General features: G+C 35.2%; 2 pseudogenes; one reads left to right on the plus strand and one right to left on the minus strand.

Annotated features, from left to right (window-relative positions):
- LOC137656023 (uncharacterized) overlaps positions 1 to 20,000 on the plus strand; it is a 315,429-nt pseudogene that overhangs the window by 150,904 nt on the left and 144,525 nt on the right.
- On the minus strand, positions 4,188 to 10,077 carry LOC137655958 (uncharacterized; annotated as a pseudogene).

Raw genomic sequence — 20,000 nt, forward strand, 5'->3', positions numbered from 1 at the left:
CCGTAATCCTGATGGGGTGCCGTGAGTGACAGCACTTTAACCCTAGTAGCGTATGTTCATGCGTTGTACCACTCACCAGCGTCCTTCCTCCCAGCAGCGAGGAGTCCTGGCACTGTTAGGTCGACAGTTCGAGACATGTGAGGTGTCTGTTAGGGTTTTAAGTGTTGGAATGGCTTTGTTTAGGTGTGTATTAGTTTGTAACACCCATTTGCTTTTCAAGCAAACCTATCCGTCGATTACACACACAATCCTGAGGTGTGGATGGTATTATGAATTTTACAGTTTATAATAATATTATCAATCAAATTGATGAAAATAAAGATGATTAAGGCATTCTTTCCATACAGGTCTAACTGACCAAATATTGTCTGTCTATGATGGTGGGTTATTTTTAGGCATTAATTCGTTTGGAGTTTATAATAACAAAAATTTATGTTCCCACAGGGAAAGTATGAGCAATAAAATTAGCTACAAGTAAAGTTCTATTGCAAGAATCTCTTAAGCATTGAAGAAAATCTAATTCAAAGTGGCAGTTCACTGTTTTTCTTTCTATTATTATTATGTGGTAGTTGGAGATGATTGTGATATCCTGACAAGATATAATAACTAGAGTCAGCCTCTAATATCATCCTATATACACTATAAATCCATCAATATTTTTGGTAGTTTATATATTCACACTTTTTTTTATTATCATTATTAGAAGCTAAGCTACAACTCTAGTTGGAAAAGCAGGATGCTATAAGCCCAAGGGTTCCAACCAAAGCAGTTAAGCTATTCATATCAGTAGTATGTATAAAATATAAAGATGAAATGTTAACAAACATTTTCATTTAAGGTTAAGCAATTTGCTAGCCTTGTTTAAGAGCAATTAACAAATACCAAGGCTTGGTCCAAACAACCAAAAGTGGGAAAAATATCTCAAATGGAATATCCCTAACTTGTAGAATGACAAGAGTTGAGAACAAGTTGGTTGTTCCCATGTCCTCCTCTATTGATATTACAAAAGAGTTAAGCATTGTGTATACTTTTAGATAATTTATGGCCTCACTTACAGACATACTGAGTAATTTTTAATGGTTTTCTCGACTAAGAGCACAGTAAGGACATCAATATCTTCTGGAAGCATATTTTATATTACCATCTACTATGAAGCTCTCCAAGTGTTAGTAAGATATTTCCCATGTATAATAAGGAGCAGGTGTGTGGCAATATATATATATATATATATATATATATATATATATGTGTGTGTGTGTGTGTGTGTGTGGAAACATATATATATACACATATATATATATATATATATATATATATATATATATATATATAATGTGTGTGTGTGTTTATGTATATTTCTTTTCGGTCACGCTCAGTTCTCCCCGTCGTCCCTTGGGTAGAAAGTATAATCATACCTTGGTGAGAGAGAGAGAGAGAGAGAGAGAGAGAGAGAGAGTGTGTGTGTGTGTGTGTGTGTGTGTGTGTGTGTGTGTGTGCATATCTATCTAAATATCTAGTCGTCCTATTTGACGGGTCGCGTAAACTCGTCAAGTGTTAATGAAAAATGGGCTTATCAGGAAGATAAACCTTCAGCGTTGGGTCGAAAGACAGTTGGTAGGATCAAAGTAGGATATAGTTCAAAGTCTAAGGATTCAAGCTCAAGGATAAGATAACAGTACTGGGGTTGAAGTATGACTTTAAGGACTTGAAGGATCACTTCATACTTTGGGTGCTTAGAGGGACCCCGATCTCTGGGTGTTGCCAACGGGAATAAGTTTTACAGTCATTCAAAACAGAAAATTATCATGATCATCATCATTAGCCGTTTCTATTCCACTGGAGATTAAAGGTCTCAGACATGTCCTTCCACTCCAATCTGTTTATGGCCTTTCTATGCCTGTCCACACACGCAAACTTTTTTTAGTTCGTCAATACACCATCTTCTCTTTCTTCCCCTGCTGTTTTGCAGTCTCTATGGATCCAATTTGTTATTCTTAATACCCCTCTATTATTTATCATTCGCATTACATGTCATGTTTTTATCTATTTTTCTTTAAAAAAAACATTAAGATTAATCCTGCTAAACATCTACAATTTCTGGAGGCAAATTAGCATGATGGATACTTACTAATGAGGTCCAGAGAATAATGATTATCATCTGAATAAAAACAGAAAAACTAAAGCCGAGGATCGTAAATACTAAGAATATCTAATTAGATAACCAAGGGAGCTTTATTCTACTAGAAAAATCCAAAGAGTACAATCATAATCTTCTGCTTCCGCAGGTTGCATACGCAAAACTTTTGTTCTTTTATACTCCATTTCCTTCGATTTAGTCTACCTGACATTTTTCTTCGTACACACTGCATAAAAATTTCTAGAAATATAAAAGGACAATGGCGTCGTAAAGTATATCACATTTTCAAAGCAGGGGGAAAGTGAGAAAATAACGCAAAAACTGGGCTTTTATTGGAGAAAATAGAAAGAAAACGCATACGCACGCGAAGGGGAGACTAAGAGAAATTGAAAAACAGGGAAAATATTGCATCCGAAACAGGTGGGTGAGTACCTCGAGAAAGACCACCTGTTGTCCGCCAGAAGGGAATAACACCTCGGGGAGAGAGAGAGAGAGAGAGAGAGAGAGAGGAGAGAGAGAGAGAGAGAGAGAGAGAGAGAGAGAGAGAGAGAGAGAGAAAGGGGGGGGAGAATTTGGACCATAAACCATCGCTTCAGATTTATATAATATCCAGTGCCTTTGGCAACCACAACAAATGTTTGAGAGAGAGAGAGAGAGAGAGAGAGAGAGAGAGAGAGAGAGAGAGAGAGAGAGAGAGAGAGAGAGAGCTACTATACTATAATTAATATGTAATGATCAAATTAGCTTTATGATCCATCAGTAAAAATAGTCCACGTGGATGGAATATGACGAGTAACAACTTAAGTAAGGCATTAATGGTGGGATTCAACTTTCGAATCATTGAGAATTGTTAGATAGATGCATTTCATTGTACGATAAGCAAGTTCAGCCATCATTTTCTCTTAAAGATGCAAATCCCTTAATTATTCTCATGTGTCATAACAGGCTCTCCTATTATTTGTTTGGGAATACATATAATCATGATCATGATAATCATCATTATCATCTCCTCCTACGCTTACTGACGCAAAGGGCCTCAGGGGATTCATTGGCTAGATTCATCAAAGGATAGCCAGTTCCTTGTGATGCACAGTACCTATCTAACTAAGGCAAGTGCCCCTGCCGGTCCATACTAATTCTAGTAAGATCAACCGCCAGGTATCAGGAGTAAAATCCAATGAGACAATTTGTCTACAGCCATAAACCCAATCCGTCACCTGCTGCCTGTGATTTCCTCCACACTCAAAGCTCTGATTACTCCACTAGGTTGCTCATCCGCTTATATGAGTATAACCGTTAGCAAACATGGATTGGTAAGATATAATATACAAGTGATAAGGTAAAGAATAATGTGTTCCCTGTACAAGTGACTTCCTTTTATCTCTTAAGCTATTTGTGTCTTACAGTTGTAGTATTTATCTAATAAAACTTTGGTTAGTTTTTGTCAAATCTAAACTTGGTGTTGATAGACCTGGAAATTCGACCAGACTCTCGTGATTGATAATGATTAGTATTGAAAATAAGAAACTTGCCAACATTAGCAGTAAAGGAATAAGAGAAGTCTGAGGCATTCTACACCTTTAGTGACAGCTGCTCTGTAACAGGGAAGCTTAAGTGGTTTTTTGAATAAATTCAGTCAACCTGACGAATCATTATATTTTCCCAAGAAGTTTTTATTAAATTAATCAAAGTAAAAGGTTTAGTATATCGCACATTGGTTCCTAAAGAGTTGATCCACCATAATAAAGTTTAGATATGGTAATAGAAATTTACGTAGATTAGTATCTAAATTTAAATAAGTAACATTTTTGTGTCTCTGCTCATATAATTCAAAGGATATTTCTGGCCAGAAAACGGGTTCAAGTCCCTCATATTCAGTCTATATGTAGAGCAAAGTATTTGTCTATTTTTCTAGAACTTCTTCAGTAAAATCAAGTGAAGAGGATTTTAATTTTCATTTAGTTGAAAAGACAATCAACTTTGCTTCTGAGGATATCTGGTCTTTCTTCCACTATTGGTACACGAATTTAACACAGATATTATTAATACTAAAGAGATATTTGGGGAGGAACATGCTGTATTAGGAATCCCTGTAAGGTTTCAAATGACATTGTACTAAATTTTACTTAAAGAGTTGTGACCCCAATGTAATGACCAATTTCTAACAAGGTTCTTTTTACCCTTTGCCACTTTTCTTAGCCTTTTTTCATAAAAGGACTTTTCATCCCAGAAGCTGTGGTCAAGTAAAGGACCTCCAGGTCTGTTCTCTGAGACTGTGTGTACAATAATCAGAGAAATAGACATAAAAGTGATAATATTTGTTTCATTTACCAGTCTTCTCATTCACTAACAGATAATTAGAAAAGATAGAGGACCCAGTCCTTGATTTCATAAAACATAAGCTAAGATATAAATTTCCTGGGAGCAGAAGGAGAATGCATAGGATAAAAATGTAAGTGCTGTCTCCAAATAAGGTTTCATTAATTGACAAAGGTCTCTCAGTTAGAGTAGATTTGGTGCCTGCATTTAAATTTTCTGATTGACTTATACCAGATAACACGAAGCTGATTTTATGCGCAGGCCCGTAAATATTCACAAGAGAACCTGGTTTCAAATCAACTGGTCCACTCAAGTTAACCCCTTCGCTTGGACTCATGAGAAGTGAAGATCCATTTCCAAATGATAAGACATTTGGACGACAATGAAGAACTGTTGTATTAACAAGATAAAAACTTGTTTTCGAATTCATTTCTAATTTACTTAGATTTTGGATAACAGTCCTTCAAGTACAAAGTTTGATTGATGACTGCTTCGTCTATGTTGACGATCCCAAACATTGAAAAATTGGACACTATATATCCTCTCAGACGGGGCAGCGTTAGATGACTGATGTACGATGACGTCACTGATATCCCACGAGTATTCAAGGGAAGTTTTTCAATTGAGGAGTTGTGAATGATAACATTCATATTCGAGCAATCCTTCAAGGGGTGGACCGGATCGCTCAGACTGCCGAGCTCCTTGAGTGTCACACGACGAACGTTGACGAACGATAATTTCACGCAGATATCAACTCTCACCTCGACTCTCATAGCTGAACGGATGATAACCCTGTCGAGTGATCTTCCAGAGGTCAGCCCCACCTGCACTATCTGGTGATTAGAAACAATTCTGTAGAATCACAAGATACCGTAGATAGCTTAACATTTTTAATGTTTTTTTGGAGTAACAGCTGACAAAGTTGCACTACCCAATAAACATCACAATCTAGTATTGATACTGATGATAAGACGGGAATGATCATTATAAGATTGGGGCTCATTGCTGGGACATGAATGCAGGCTAGAGGCTGGAATTGAAGAGTTAGTACTATCACAGGATATCAGAGACACCCTATAAAGAACTCTACCTGAGAGGACTAAAAGCACAGTCCAGAGTTAAGAGAGGCTGATCTCAGTGTGGGGTAGGGTGGCATGTTTACGTATGGAAAGACATATTGGCTATCGTTGTTACACAGAAGTTACACAGAGATAATAAAGGGATAGAAACACACAAATGGTTATGTGTATATATAAGTATGCATGTATGCATACAGTATATATATGCAACCACCACAATTGCAGCTGTTTCTACTCCACTGCAGAAGAAAGGCCTCAGACATGTCAATTCATGTCTGGGGTTTGGCCAGTTTTCCTTCCCACGATGGCCAACAGTATGGGTGGCCCTGACTAGTACAGCTTTGCTGAACATGGCGGTGCACAAACCCTTTTACCTCATTAAGGTATCCTCACTCAGAAAGGGATATATATATATATATATATATATATATATATATATATATATATATATATATATATATATATAGATATATATATATATATATATATAGGATAAGAGTTGAACCAGAATCCCTTTACCTCGGGGGAAGATTTATTGGCGATGAGGATTAGATCCTTTTCTTCGTAGCTTTTGAAACAAAAGTCATTTCAAAAGTCAACGAAAAGAAACACAATGGGACTTCTGGGGAACTTAGAAAGCTATTGCTGCAAATAAAGATGGTCCTCAGTGGTGTCTTCAAGGGGAAACAAATAATTTTGATAACCAGAAGATATTATGAAGTAAATGAAGGATTTATGGTAGAGCACAAAGCTGGTGAATTTATTCTGTTTTATAGAACTTCTCTAAAATCTGAGGAAGAAAAAATCTTCTCTCTCTCTCTCTCTCTCTCTCTCTCTCTCTCTCTCTCTCTCTCTCTCTCTCTCTATATATATATATATATATACATATATATATATATATATATATATATATATATATATATATATATATATATACTGTATATATATATATATATATATATATATATATATATATATATATAGAGTAACTAATGGAGAAATACTACAAAGGTATGTTAACCTTTGAAACTGTGCAGACATCACGTCCACATTATTTTCTAAGCTTGAAAGATATTCTATTTGCACCTATCCTCACTGGGCTATTTTCCCTGATGAAGCCATTAGTCTTTTAGTAACCTGCATTTTTAACTAGGGTTGTAGCTTAGCAAGGAATAATAATAATAATAATCTAACTAGAAAAGCACTCTGAGTGCAAACATCCGTCACGGCAGCTTATTTCTAGAAACCAGATTGCCTTTCCTAGAATCAATTTAGATCATAGGCGTCTTTGAGATCTGTGTGACAACCATGTGTGAACTTGAGGTTAAGGTTAAGGTTAATTCGGTCGACCTTTTGCTCGACCTTGACCTTGAACTTTGACCTAAGGCTTTCAAAATTGCATCACTTCCACGTTTTATCATAACAATTAATCCCTGAAAGTTTCACTATTCTATGAGTAGAATTATGGCCAGGAAGTTGTTCACAAACAAACGAACAAACGGACAAACAGGGGCGAAAACATTCTCTCCTCCCAACTTCGTTGAAGGAGGTAATAATAAGAATAATAGTAGAAGGTTATACAAGTAATGGAACGTTTGGCAAAGTCTTGATATCAATAGAATAAATAATCATAAGTGAATACTCACATCATCATAGTTCTTGAAGTCGCAATCAAGATGGCTGCCAATAAGCCTACAGAAAGGAGAACCTTCCGTGACCTGAGCAGCTGCGATTGCCTTTGCTGACATCAGCAAAACGAGGAAGGGACCCCAAATGATTGTCATGATGGACCACCTGTAAATAAAAAGAGAATTTTAGTTTTTTTTTTTTCAATGCATCGATGAACAGACAACAATAGTAATATTTCTATTTAAGAAAATTGGAGGGTTGACGTTTGTCTGATCCAAATGCAGATATTGATTTGCCTATTAAAAGAAGATATGGAAAGGAGGATGTGGTGGGTTTTGGTGATACCTTTTGCCTTATATTTTCCCTAGGTATTACATTACACCCACACACACAAACAAACATACACACACACTATATATATATATATATATATATATATATATATATATATATATATTACTTATAAATATATGTATATATATACACACACATATATATATATATAGATATATATATAAATATATATATATATATATATATACATATATATATATACATATTTATATATATATATATATATATATATATATTTATATATATATATAAATCTAAATGTATATATATATATATATAACTTATAAGTATATATATATATATATATATATATATACATAGATATTTATATATCAAGTGTGTGTATATATATATATATATATATATATATATATATATATATATATATATGCAATAAAAAAATTATAAACTGTGCGTAAGATATTAAAAAAGAACTCTTCGAAAGCATATTATAACCACACAACATTTATTCCACCTTTTTCGCAGTTTTCCATAAGAAAAATCCACAAAGTCTACGAAGAATAAACCACAATTTATGAGCATCCGGAGGGACAATTTACCTCACTTTTGCCGAATTCACAACTGACAACAAGTTTGAATTTATGAAAATTTATGAAAAAAAAAATAGAGGAAAAAGGTATTTTTTTTTTTTCAGCGCCATTTATATTTGTTTCTTTAGGATTTGTTTCTTTAGGATTTATTTTAATAATCATCATCATCATCATCATCATCATTATTATTATTATTATTATCATTATTACCTAAGCTAGAAGCCTAGTTGGAGAAGCTAGATGTTATAAGCCCAAGGGCCCCAACAGCAAATATAACCAAGCGAGGAAAGGAAATAAGGAAATAGACAAACTACAAGAAAAGTAATGAACAATTACAATGAAATATTTTAAGAACAGTAACAACATTAAAATATACCTTTTATATATCAACTATAAATAGAGACTTATATGGATTTTTTTTTTAGTTTCTAATTTTTGAAATAACTATTTCTCATAAAATGTTTTAGAAAATGTTTCTTTCGTATTGTCTACATCTTTTGTTCTTGAAGTTTATATACTTTCTTTTCTCACTGGGCTATTTTTCCCTGTTGGAACGCTTAGGCTTATGACATCCTGCTTTTCCAACTAGGGTTGTAGCTTACATCATCATAATAATAATAATAATAATAATAATAATAATAATAATAATAATAATAATAATAATCTCATTGAACCTATTTGATACAATGGCTATAATTTCTATCTATATTTCATGATAATCAAACTAGAAGATCAAGCATTTTATCTGTTCTAAAGATAACTAATAAATATTTTGATGCCTTTTCTCTCATTATCCCTTATGCTTTGTAAATTCGTTGCTCGTCATATTGTGTGTATATCTTTATTCTTTTTATTTTCTGACTTTCTAGTTACGTACTGACTGAAATTTGCACTAATATAAAACTATAACTAAGAACTATTTGTAGTTGACATTTTCGAAAAAAATATGTTTGACAACTTCTCAAAGTCAAAGACACTCGAGAAATGATAAAGACTTTCTTTGCAAAATTCTGTCCTGAAATTGGAGTATAGTTATTCTAGAACTCAATTGCTGTCTCCAGTTTCTATCTGTTGAATAGTTTCTTTTTTTCTTTTAATTCGCATATCATCTAATAAAGACTTGTGGGTTAGACAATTAATTTCGTCCAAACCAGGAACCTGATAAGATTAGACTCAAATGATTCAATATCACTATCAAAGTAATCCTGCGATTATGATAAAGTTAATGCATAAAGCAAATGAATCTTGAAGGTAAATGGCATGGGCAAGTCGGGTTAAGGGGTGGGTTTAAAGACTTAAAAGTTTAATGGCCATTCTTGAATAGCAGAGGAAAGGGACAGTGACATTGCCCTGACATAGAAACTGATCGTATATACATATGGTCTGCGCCCAAGCCCCTCTCCACCCAAACTAGGACCAGGAAGGTCCATGCAATGGCTGCTGATGACTCAGCAGGTAGACCTATAGTCCCCCCACAAAAAAAAAAACCATCCTTACCTCACATGGATGGTGCGGTTGCAGACACTACAAGAAACTATCGATCGTGAGGTTGACTCCAACCCCAGTCAGGTAAAACGCCCGGCAGGGACGTTTCCAATGGGACGGATAAGTGAAGAAGACAATATCTCAAAAGCAAAATAGAATAATTGATTCTATAAACACATACGTTGCAAATTCAGTGATAAAGAATGTAGTATTTTTTCTCTTGATTCAACCTCAGAAGGTCCTAACAAGACGAGGAACTGGTCACATGTGCTGCCATCTAGCCATACCCAACCCATTATAGTGTAACTTCACAAATATATTCATACAATATATTTTGTCAACCCTAATGTGCACTTTTATAATCATGTCCTTATCAGCAATGCCATAAAGAAAATCTGCCTTTAATATCAGTATAAAATAATTGTTAAACTAAACAGTGAAACAGATAACTTCAACGTCCCTCATTGCTTTTTGAAAAATATGCTATTGATTGATAGATTACTTGCCTCAATACACTACACATGTTTCCCGTGAATGATATATGGCTAAATCCTCACAAGATCTGGAGAACGACGAGTACCAGTCTTTAGTTTATTTTTTGAGGTAACACAAACAAACAAACAAACATACACATACACACATATATCCACGGCAAAACTGAAGGAATCATAGATTGCTGAAATTTGATACAGTGCCCAAAAGATAAAGAGAAATTCAAAAAGATAGCTTTATCATCTATGATACATTGCTAGTAATGTATTGTTCTAAATAATTAACTTCTGAGAACTAACACAATTGTCTCTTACTCATCCTGATCAGCCTCTGTTTTTCCTTGGACCAATAATGAAACTCACCAGGAAAGTAGAGATTGAAATACCTTAAAAGAGCAATAAGAAAAATTGAAAGTAGAGTCACACTCTCTATGTAGCTACTGTTTCCAACCTCTAATGAATTCTAGAAATATTGTTTCCACCCTTTTAATAAGTTCTACAGTTACTGTTTCCAACCTTTAATTCTAGAGGTATTGTTTCCACTTTATCATTGAATTAACTATATAGTTGCTGAATCTCTCTTCCCCCTTTAATAAAATCTGGTGCTTCTATCTCCGTTCCTTCAACAGACTAATGAGTGACTTGCTTCATCTCTTCAATCACTTCTTGGACTGCTCGTCTCTCATTAGCCTCACTCTGTCTCTCCTTTTGCACTTGTTTCGTTTTCAAGAGTTTATTGTGTTTTTTCTTCTATTTCTCTTTTCTTTTCTCTGAGGTGAATTATTATAGATATATCTCTACTGGTGCTATTACTGAAAACAAGTCAACATTCTTATTGTGTTGGAGCCCTTGGGCTTACAGCTTCCTTCTTTTCCAACTAGGGTTGTACCTTAACTAATAATAATAATAATAATAATAATAATAATAATAATAATAATAATAATAATAATAATAATAACAATAATAATAATAATAATAATATGATTAGCTAATCAGGAAGTTTCACGGAACAAAAGATCATAAGTGAAAAGAGATTCTGCAAGGAGAAAAATTAAAGTGAAAAAAATATAAAAACATATATAAGATCAAACAATAACCACAAACCTAAGTCAAAATATTAATAGAAAAACAAAATGTTCGTGGAAAAAAAAGAAGAAATTCGCTCATTGAGTTTCTGGATGAAAAAATGGTTTGTAAAATTCTTCCTAAGCTCCGCACAATATTTTTACTGATTAAGCAATGGTCGTTGTCAACGTTTCCCAGATATTTCAACTTGATGTTTTTTTTTTTTTCTCTGTTACAAACTGCATTTTCAGTTTCATTTTCATTCCATTGTGAAATGTTAGTGTTTCATCTTCCTTGTAGGAGCAGGATTGGAGGTTATGCAGGTTTTTTTCATTGTCTGTTTACTTTTAAAACCAAGGAAATCTAGAGTTTCCATTTCTCACTTTTCCCTCCAGTGAATATCATATTTCTTTATTATTAGTTTAGTAATTCAATCTATTCGTCTTTTGTTTATCGTATCTATAATAATGCAGTACCAAGGGACTTATGAATAGAAGACAAAGGGAGAATAAATAAGGAAAACTTTCAAGATTTGCGAATGGAATTGAGAAGGGTAAAGTATTTTTATCAGAAGTGATTCACAAATTCCATATTAGTAAATTGCAGGAGAGGATTAGAAATACTAATTATAAGAGAGATTACTCGAGTTTGTCATATGTGGATGAGATCAAGGTGAGAGATTAGTTCACCAAAATTTCAACTGGGCTCCACTAGGTACTAGAAGAGTTTGAAGACCCAGGCCTGGATAGCTGAGGACTATCAAGTGTGAAGTATGAGATGATGAATGGAGAAGTATTGATTCAAAAGCTCAAGCTAGAGAGACAGGTGAAATTTAACCGAAGCCCTTTCCTTCAATAGGCGTAGGAGGAGATGATGATGATGAATCCCTTACATAATATTTGATTCACAATTTCCATAATTTTTAATGTGCATAACAAGAGTATTAAGTATACAGGATATATTAAATGTTTTATAAATATAATTATAATGAAGGCAATAAACAAGATATACACACTCGCACACACACATTCATATATATTTATGTATATACACACACATATATATACATATATATATATATATATATATATATATATATATATTACCACTTGTTAAGCTACAACCCTAGTAGTTGGAAAAGCAATAAGCCCAAGGGCTCAAACAGGGGAAACAGCCCAGTGAGGAAAGGAAATACAGATATAAACTACAAGAGATGCTTAAGAATAATAACATTAGAATAAATCTTCCGTATATAAGCTATAAAAACTTCAAAATAACAAGAGGAAGATAAATAAAGTAAAACAGTTGGCCCTAATGTACCCTCAAGCAAGAGAACTCTAATCAAAGAAAGTGGAATGCCATGCTACAGAGGCAATGGCACTACCCAAGACCAGAGAACAATGGTTTGATTTTGGAGTGTCATTCTACTAGAAGAGCTGCTTACCATAGCTAAAAAGTCTCTTCTGCCCTTACCAAAAGGAAAGTAGTCACTGAACAATTACAGTGCGGTAGTTAACCCTTATAGAGAGAAGAATTGTTTAGTAATCTCAGGGTTGTCAGTGTATAAGGACAGAGGAAAATGTGTATAGAATAGGCCAGCCTATTCTATGTATGAGTAGGCAAAGGAAGAAATGTGCAGGAACCAAAGAAAGGGATCCAATGTAGTACTGTCGGGTCAGTCAAAGGGTCCAATAATTCTCTAGCAGTAATATCTCAACGGGTGGATGGTGCCCTGGCCAAACTACTGCCTCTCTCTCTCTCTCTCTCTCTCTCTCTCTCTCTCTCTCTCTCTCTCTCTCTCTCTCTCTCTCTCTCTCTCTCATATATATATATATATATATATATATATATACATATATATTGGAAATGTCCTAGAGTAGATTGAACCAATCTACTAACCATTTCCTCATCTTCCAATGTCTAATCGATGTAGATTAAAGACAAGTCCCAACAGTCCAATCTCCACCCTTCACCCCTCCCCATCCTCCAACACCGCTCCCCCCCCCTCCTCCACTAAAAAATGCCCAATTCCTCTTAGATGCCATCGGGAGAAGAAGAAGCCGAATAAATGTTTCCTCTCTTCTGATCCAAACATTTCCTTCCCCAGGAGAATATTGGATTTCTTTCTCAATAATTGTCTCCGGAAGGGGACACGCCCAACCCCTTTTGCTTTGATTAGGTCTAATTGCGTCATAAAAGCCATTGGAATTATCAACTTTGCTTCGGGACGAGCTCTGGTCCCGTTCCCAAATTGCGTCAGATTGGCTCGTTTCGAGACCTGCTGCACAGAGCGGAAGCGTCGTTTTGACCTCACCCACGTATTAGAAGACTCTCTCTCTCTCTCTCTCTCTCTCTCTCTCTCTCTCTCTCTCTCTCTCTCTCTCTCTCTCTCTCTCGTAATATGAACACCCAATATTCAAACTCTCTTACTCTTTCTCTTTTGTTCACAGCATTCCGCCAATCTCTCTCTCTCTCTCTCTCTCTCTCTCTCTCTCTCTCTCTCTCTCTCTCTCTCTCTCTCTCTCTCTCATTTAATATAAGTCAACACGGTTTCGTGCCCGGAAAAAGTACACAAACCCAACTGATAGCACACTATGAAAACATATACAAAAATATGATAAAGGAAAAAGACACAGATGTGATCTATCTAGATTTTGCAAAAGCCTTTGACAAGGTAGACCATAATATATTAGAGAAAAAAATGAGAAAGCATAATATTGTAGGGAAGATAGGAAAATGGGTAAAAGAATTCCTGTAAAACAGAAAACAGATAGTGGTTGCAAATGACGAGAAATCAGATGAAGCTCAGGTAATATCTGGCGTGCCCCAAGGTACGGTATTAGCTGCACTGCTGTTTGTTATTATGATCTCAGACATAGACTGTGATGTTGAAAACTATGTAGTGAGATGTTTCGGCGATGACACAAGAATAAGCAGAGAAATTACTTGTGATGAAGATAGGAACTCACTACAAAGAGATCTAAACAAAATATATGAATGGCCGGAGATAAATAGGATGGTATTCAACTCCGATAAATTCGAATCAATAAATTATGGAAACAGAGAAGGAAAGGTATATGCATAAAAGGGACCTAATAACGAGACAATCACAAACAAGGAAGCAATTAAAGACCTTGCTGTAATGTTAAATAGGAATATGTTATGCAACGACCAAATAGCAACACTGTTGGCTAAATGTAAAGCAAAAATGGGAATGTTATTCAGACACTTTAAAACAAGAAAAGCTGAACACATGATTATGCTTTACAAAACTTATGTACGTAGTACAATCGAGTACTGCAATGTGATATGGTACCCACACTACCAAAAGGATATTGCACAAGTAGAGAGTGTACAAAGGTCCAATACTGCTAGAATTGAAGAAGTTAAGGACCTTGACTACTGGGAAAGACTGCAATTTTTAAAACTATACAGTTTAGAAAGGAGAAGAGAACGCTACATGATAATACAAGCATGGAAGCAAATAGAAGGAATTACTGAAAACATCATGGAGCTAAAAATATCAGAAAGAGCAAGCCGAGGTAGATTAATAGTGCCAAAAAATATACCAGGAAAACTAAGGAAGGCGCACAGGACATTAATCCACTACGCACCAGCATCGATAATCTAGCGACTATTTAATGCGCGGCCAGCTCATCTAAGAAACATATCAGGAGTGAACGTAGACTGTAAAAATATCAGAAAGAGTAAGCCGAGGTAGATTGATAGTGCCCAAAAAAATATCAGGAAAACTAAGGAAGGCGCAAAGGACATTAATCCACTACGCACCAGCATCGGTAATCCAGCGACTATTTAATGCGCTGCCAGCTCATCTAAGAAACATATCAGGAGTGAGCGTAGATGTGTTTAAGAATAAGCTCGATAAATACCTAAGATGCATCCCAGACCATCCAAGACTGGAAGATGCAAAATACACAGGAAGATGCATTAGCAACTCTCTGGTGGATATACGAGGTGCCTACACTGAGGGACCTGGGGGAACCCATGCATAAAATAAGGCAATAAGGTAAGGCTCTCACGCAGTTATACATTATGCCAATAAGTAATGTAGACTAAACCATTTCCTAATTGTTTCTTGCTTTACATACATAAGATATCTATTTAAGAATTCATCTTCAACCCTGGACAGGTAGCGTGGTGTCATATCTGCACCACGATTCTGCGCAAAACTCGTTTTTTGGTTCCTGCGCAGCGACGCCTCGCATGATCTCGCATTTTTTCCAGGGAGAGTCAGTCGTTCACCAGCTTTGGTAGAAGCAACACGTGTGTCACCTCTGCTCCGCCGCGTTCACCAGATATCGCCCTCCAAAGTGGAAATTGGTGCATATCTGACACTACGTTACCCTAAAGAGGATAAGTTATTCCATCGCTAAAGTTTTGCATTTTACATTACTGCTTTATTACTTATTACTTTATTAATTGCTATAAGTTATTTTTGCCCTCATCTAGGGTTATTTAAGATTACTTTGTCAAAATTTCATGCATAGCCATCATTTATTAGTAATCTAAATTTGCCTTTCATTTCCGTAAATCTCGTGTGGTAGGGGTTACATTGAAACCAAGCCATTCTTTTCAAGTTTATAGTTACTCGATATATTTTTTTTGTTGTTTTGCCATCATCTAGGATCATTGTAGATGACTTTTGGAAAATTTTATCCAGATCCAATAAGTATTACTACAATAAATATAGCATTCCTTTCACACCAAAAATTTGAGTGATTTTGTGTAAAAAAAAATTCACAGCTTTTTCTTTATTTTACGGATTTTGCAGTTTTGCTCCAATCCTCGATGTCTTTACATCAATCAATTAAGCAACTTTTCTACTTTCAAGAGAATATTTAGTATTAATGAAGTTTATTATTTTTAAGTGTACAGTGCCTGTTATTTGAACAAATTTATATTTATATACTTATTTTCTTAATTTTGTGAGTGAAGTGCTATTTCTATATTCAGGATTTTTTTCTTTTTCACCAACTGAAAGTAAAGTCTTCAAATTAGTAAACTAAAAAAAAAAAGAAAAAAAAGGTCATAATGGTAAGTAGGTATAAGCGCCCAAAGTGAACGTAACACATATGACACCACGCTACCTATAGCGAGAGAGTTTATCCACGCTACCTGTCCTTAATAAAAATCCAATCGACAAAAAAATGAACAATTTTCTGCAGGAGAATTTCAAATTGGAAGCCCTAATGGAGACTAACTCTTACAGCGATTGGTTAATCAAAAACAAACCCTCCCTAGATTTAAGTTGATTTATCTCTTCCCCTTAATAGGAATTAACATTGTCGTTCATTTTGTCTTTATCTAATCATGTGCTAATCTATTCTATGCCTATTTCTATCTACGCATTTACTTATCAGTTGTGCATTTCCTTATACTGTGGTATCTGTACTTTGCAATTGATAAAAGTAAGTATTTTTCGTTCGTTTATTTCATTTTACTTCATGTGTACACTGCTAAAAGTTTGACGCAAAAAAAAAAAAAAAAAAAAAAAAAAACGGTAAAAATCCTGGAATATATGCTGTCAGGCATATACCGTTTTAAGAAAAGATATATTGACGTTAAGGGGTGATATTACGGTCACCAACCCGTAAAATAGAATAAAAAAGTATGGTAAAATTACAGTCGCCTTTATTTTACTGAAACCCGTATATTTTTACGGAGAATTTGGGATTAGAATTACTGTTTTTCAACAGAGTAGGTTACATTTTTTTCTATGGAAACTACAGGGAAAGAAAGAAAAAGTGTAAAAAATCCCAGGAAGAAAGATAAGAGAATAGCGACGGAAAGTGTCAAACAGATAAACACCAGCTGAAGAAGGCCTGCTGATAGGGACCAGCTGAGAAGAACCTGCTGAGCTGTCAGTTTCTGATACCCTAGCTGCATAAGAATGTGTTTCGGTGTTTTACTCAGAATGAGAGAGAGAGAGAGAGAGAGAGAGAGAGATGGAACCGTACATTTAACTGGTCATTTCTTTGCCTGGTTTCCCCAAAACACCCATCCTTAGCTTACAATGATGGTGAGGTTACAGACACTACAAGAAACTATTGAGTTTGAGCGGGACTCGAACCCCAGTTCAGCCATTGACAGGAAGGGACGTTTCCAATAGGCCACCACATCCCTCAGAATATTACTGGTCTCTCGGTCAGTGAAATTAAGCAGCATTTGGATCGGTCTGTAATTGTGTGGATAATGAGATCCTTTCACCATTGGGGTTAAGAACTTTCTGCACTAGCCAGTATAGGAGAGTTACTCTGTATGTCGGTGCTAATACAACTGGAAGTCAAACTGTATAATGCTTTCAGCCAGCATAAAGCAAGTCTTAAAACATGTTTATGACGTACTTGAGCCAGATTGTAATTAAGTCTTATGCAAGCCTGAAGCCATTCTTATGCCCATCTTAAACATGCATTTAGTCGGCCTGAAAACAGTACAGTCCTGATTAAGCCAGTCTTGAATTTTACTTAAGGCAGTCTGAAGCAAGTCTTATAATCTAGCTCGAAACCAGCACGGAGCCTTGCATTATGTTGGCAGGTAAGTAATGGAAAGAAGTTGGAGCGAATCCCAAAATAAGAATATCATAAGTCATCTCAACCAAGTAGGTAAACAACCTCTCGTCTTTCCTATTGGAAACGTTCCTGCCTGGCGATCTGCTGGACTGGGATTCAAGACACACTCAAACTCGACATCTAATAGTCGTATGCAACCTCACTATCCTTGTGAGCTAAGGAAAGGGGCGTTGGTTGGGTAGCCTAAAGATCGACCTGCATAGTCATCAACCGCCATTGCCTGACCCTACCGGGTCCTAGCTTGATGGAGAGGAGATTTGGACGCTGATCATATGTATGTATGGTCAGTCTTAAGGCAGGTCATTGTTCCTTGCCTCTTTCATTAATGAGCGACCTTTATAACAAAAGTGTTATAACGGAAAGGTAACGCCCACGGAAGCTCTTAATACCAGATAAAAGAGGGAGGGAGGAGGGGGTGGGGGTTCTGAAACTTCCAACAATCCACTAAGAATCTAATTCGATTAAAAGCTCATTGCAATGAGTGGGTTTGAGGTTCATTCTCATTTCTAATGAACATTCATAATGTATCCTAAGATACTACTGTATAGTGGAGTCACAGTCAAGCAGGTCCACACAAGTCGAAGAGTCACTGTAAAGCTAATATGTTTGAAGGTTTTATCACTCAAAATATATAAGAAATATGTTCGCAAGGGTTATATTCAGACTTGGAAGACACTTAAATACGAATTTTAATCTGACGTGATTTAGAGAGAAACATTCCAGAATACTAAACGCGCCACATTTAGAATACTCAGTTACCAGAATACTAAACACCTATAGACTGCCATTTAATGAAATCATCAAATAGAATACTAAACATACAAAACAATCATCTATGAAACTTCTAACCAACCACAAAACATTGTATGTAAGCCTAATCCTTCTTTGAAAATATCATAAAGCCATATATTCCATAGGATACCCTCCATACTCCCATAGAACAACAATCAAAGTTGATGGCAACACAAACAACCGATCTCAAGGAAACTTTCCCCCAAGAAAGTTGACCTGACTGTTGTTGACCTTTGCTCTTCAACAACTCGAATCCAAATCGTTACTTACCTGTCGAAGAGACACCTGGAGTCAACACGGGACAAGTTCGCCAGAGTAAAGAGACAGGAGAGGAAGGTCTCTCTCTCTCTCTCTCTCTCTCTCTCTCTCTCTCTCTCTCTCTCTCTCTCTCTCTCATTTTAATTTGGGAAGAGTAAAAATGATGATAGAATTGTGAGAGATAATAAGGTTAAGGGGCTGTTTATAAAGGTGAATAATATTCCAAATTCAATGCATTGAATGTTTAGCAGCTAGATATATATATATATATATATATATATATATATATATATATATATATATATATATATATATATATATATAGTATATATATATATATATATATATATATATATATATATATATATATATATATATATATATATATATATATAAAAACAAATGCACCAGTTTCTCTTCCATTGCAGGACAAAGGCCTCACACATATCCTTATTCATGTCTGGGGTCTGGCCAGTTTTCATCACCACGGCCAGTGTGGATTGGTGATGGTAGGAGACTTTAGTATGATCGCTCACAGCAAACAACCTAGTGAAGTTGGCCCTGACCTAATAATAATAATAATAATAATAATAATAATAATAATAATAATAATAATAATAACAGTTAACATTTCGACATCATGTTTTAGCAACCTCTTTTGACTGAAATAAACAAATTCTCCTTCTTCAATGATATTCGAACCCTCAATGGTTATAAATGCTATTGCAACGCTAACCCAGTAAGTCATTTTTTTTATCAGCCTTACATACCCTTAATCATTAGGTGAAGATTTTTCAGTATTTCTCCTTTTATCTCCAAACGATCAATTAAACTTAAAATTTCATGTGGAACCAAGTTTATTCCAGATCAGGCCCTGCTCGGTCAATTTTACCCAGAATAATATATATTATAAGAAAAATTTTTTTATTTTCTTTTCCTTTTAAAGGCGGTAATTATACACATCTAATATCTATCAATCGTTAACCTTGCTCCTGATTGGCCAATGCATTTGATCTGTAACCTCTGTTTGGCCAATCACGATGAACTTCAATGTCATTGGCCGAGAACATTTGACATAAATCCAACCAGTTAAAAGATTCTTCTGGTCCCTTCACAAAGAACGAAAGAATATGAGAATCGTGTTTTCAAACTTTTCCACATCGAAACAATTAATGTTACCTGAATCAAATATGCTTTTTGTAGGAGTCTGACAAAGGCAAAGTTTATAAAAAGCATTCGTTTCATATGTC

Source organism: Palaemon carinicauda, chromosome 17, assembly GCF_036898095.1.
Source record: "Palaemon carinicauda isolate YSFRI2023 chromosome 17, ASM3689809v2, whole genome shotgun sequence".
NCBI classification, from domain to species: domain Eukaryota; kingdom Metazoa; phylum Arthropoda; class Malacostraca; order Decapoda; family Palaemonidae; genus Palaemon; species Palaemon carinicauda.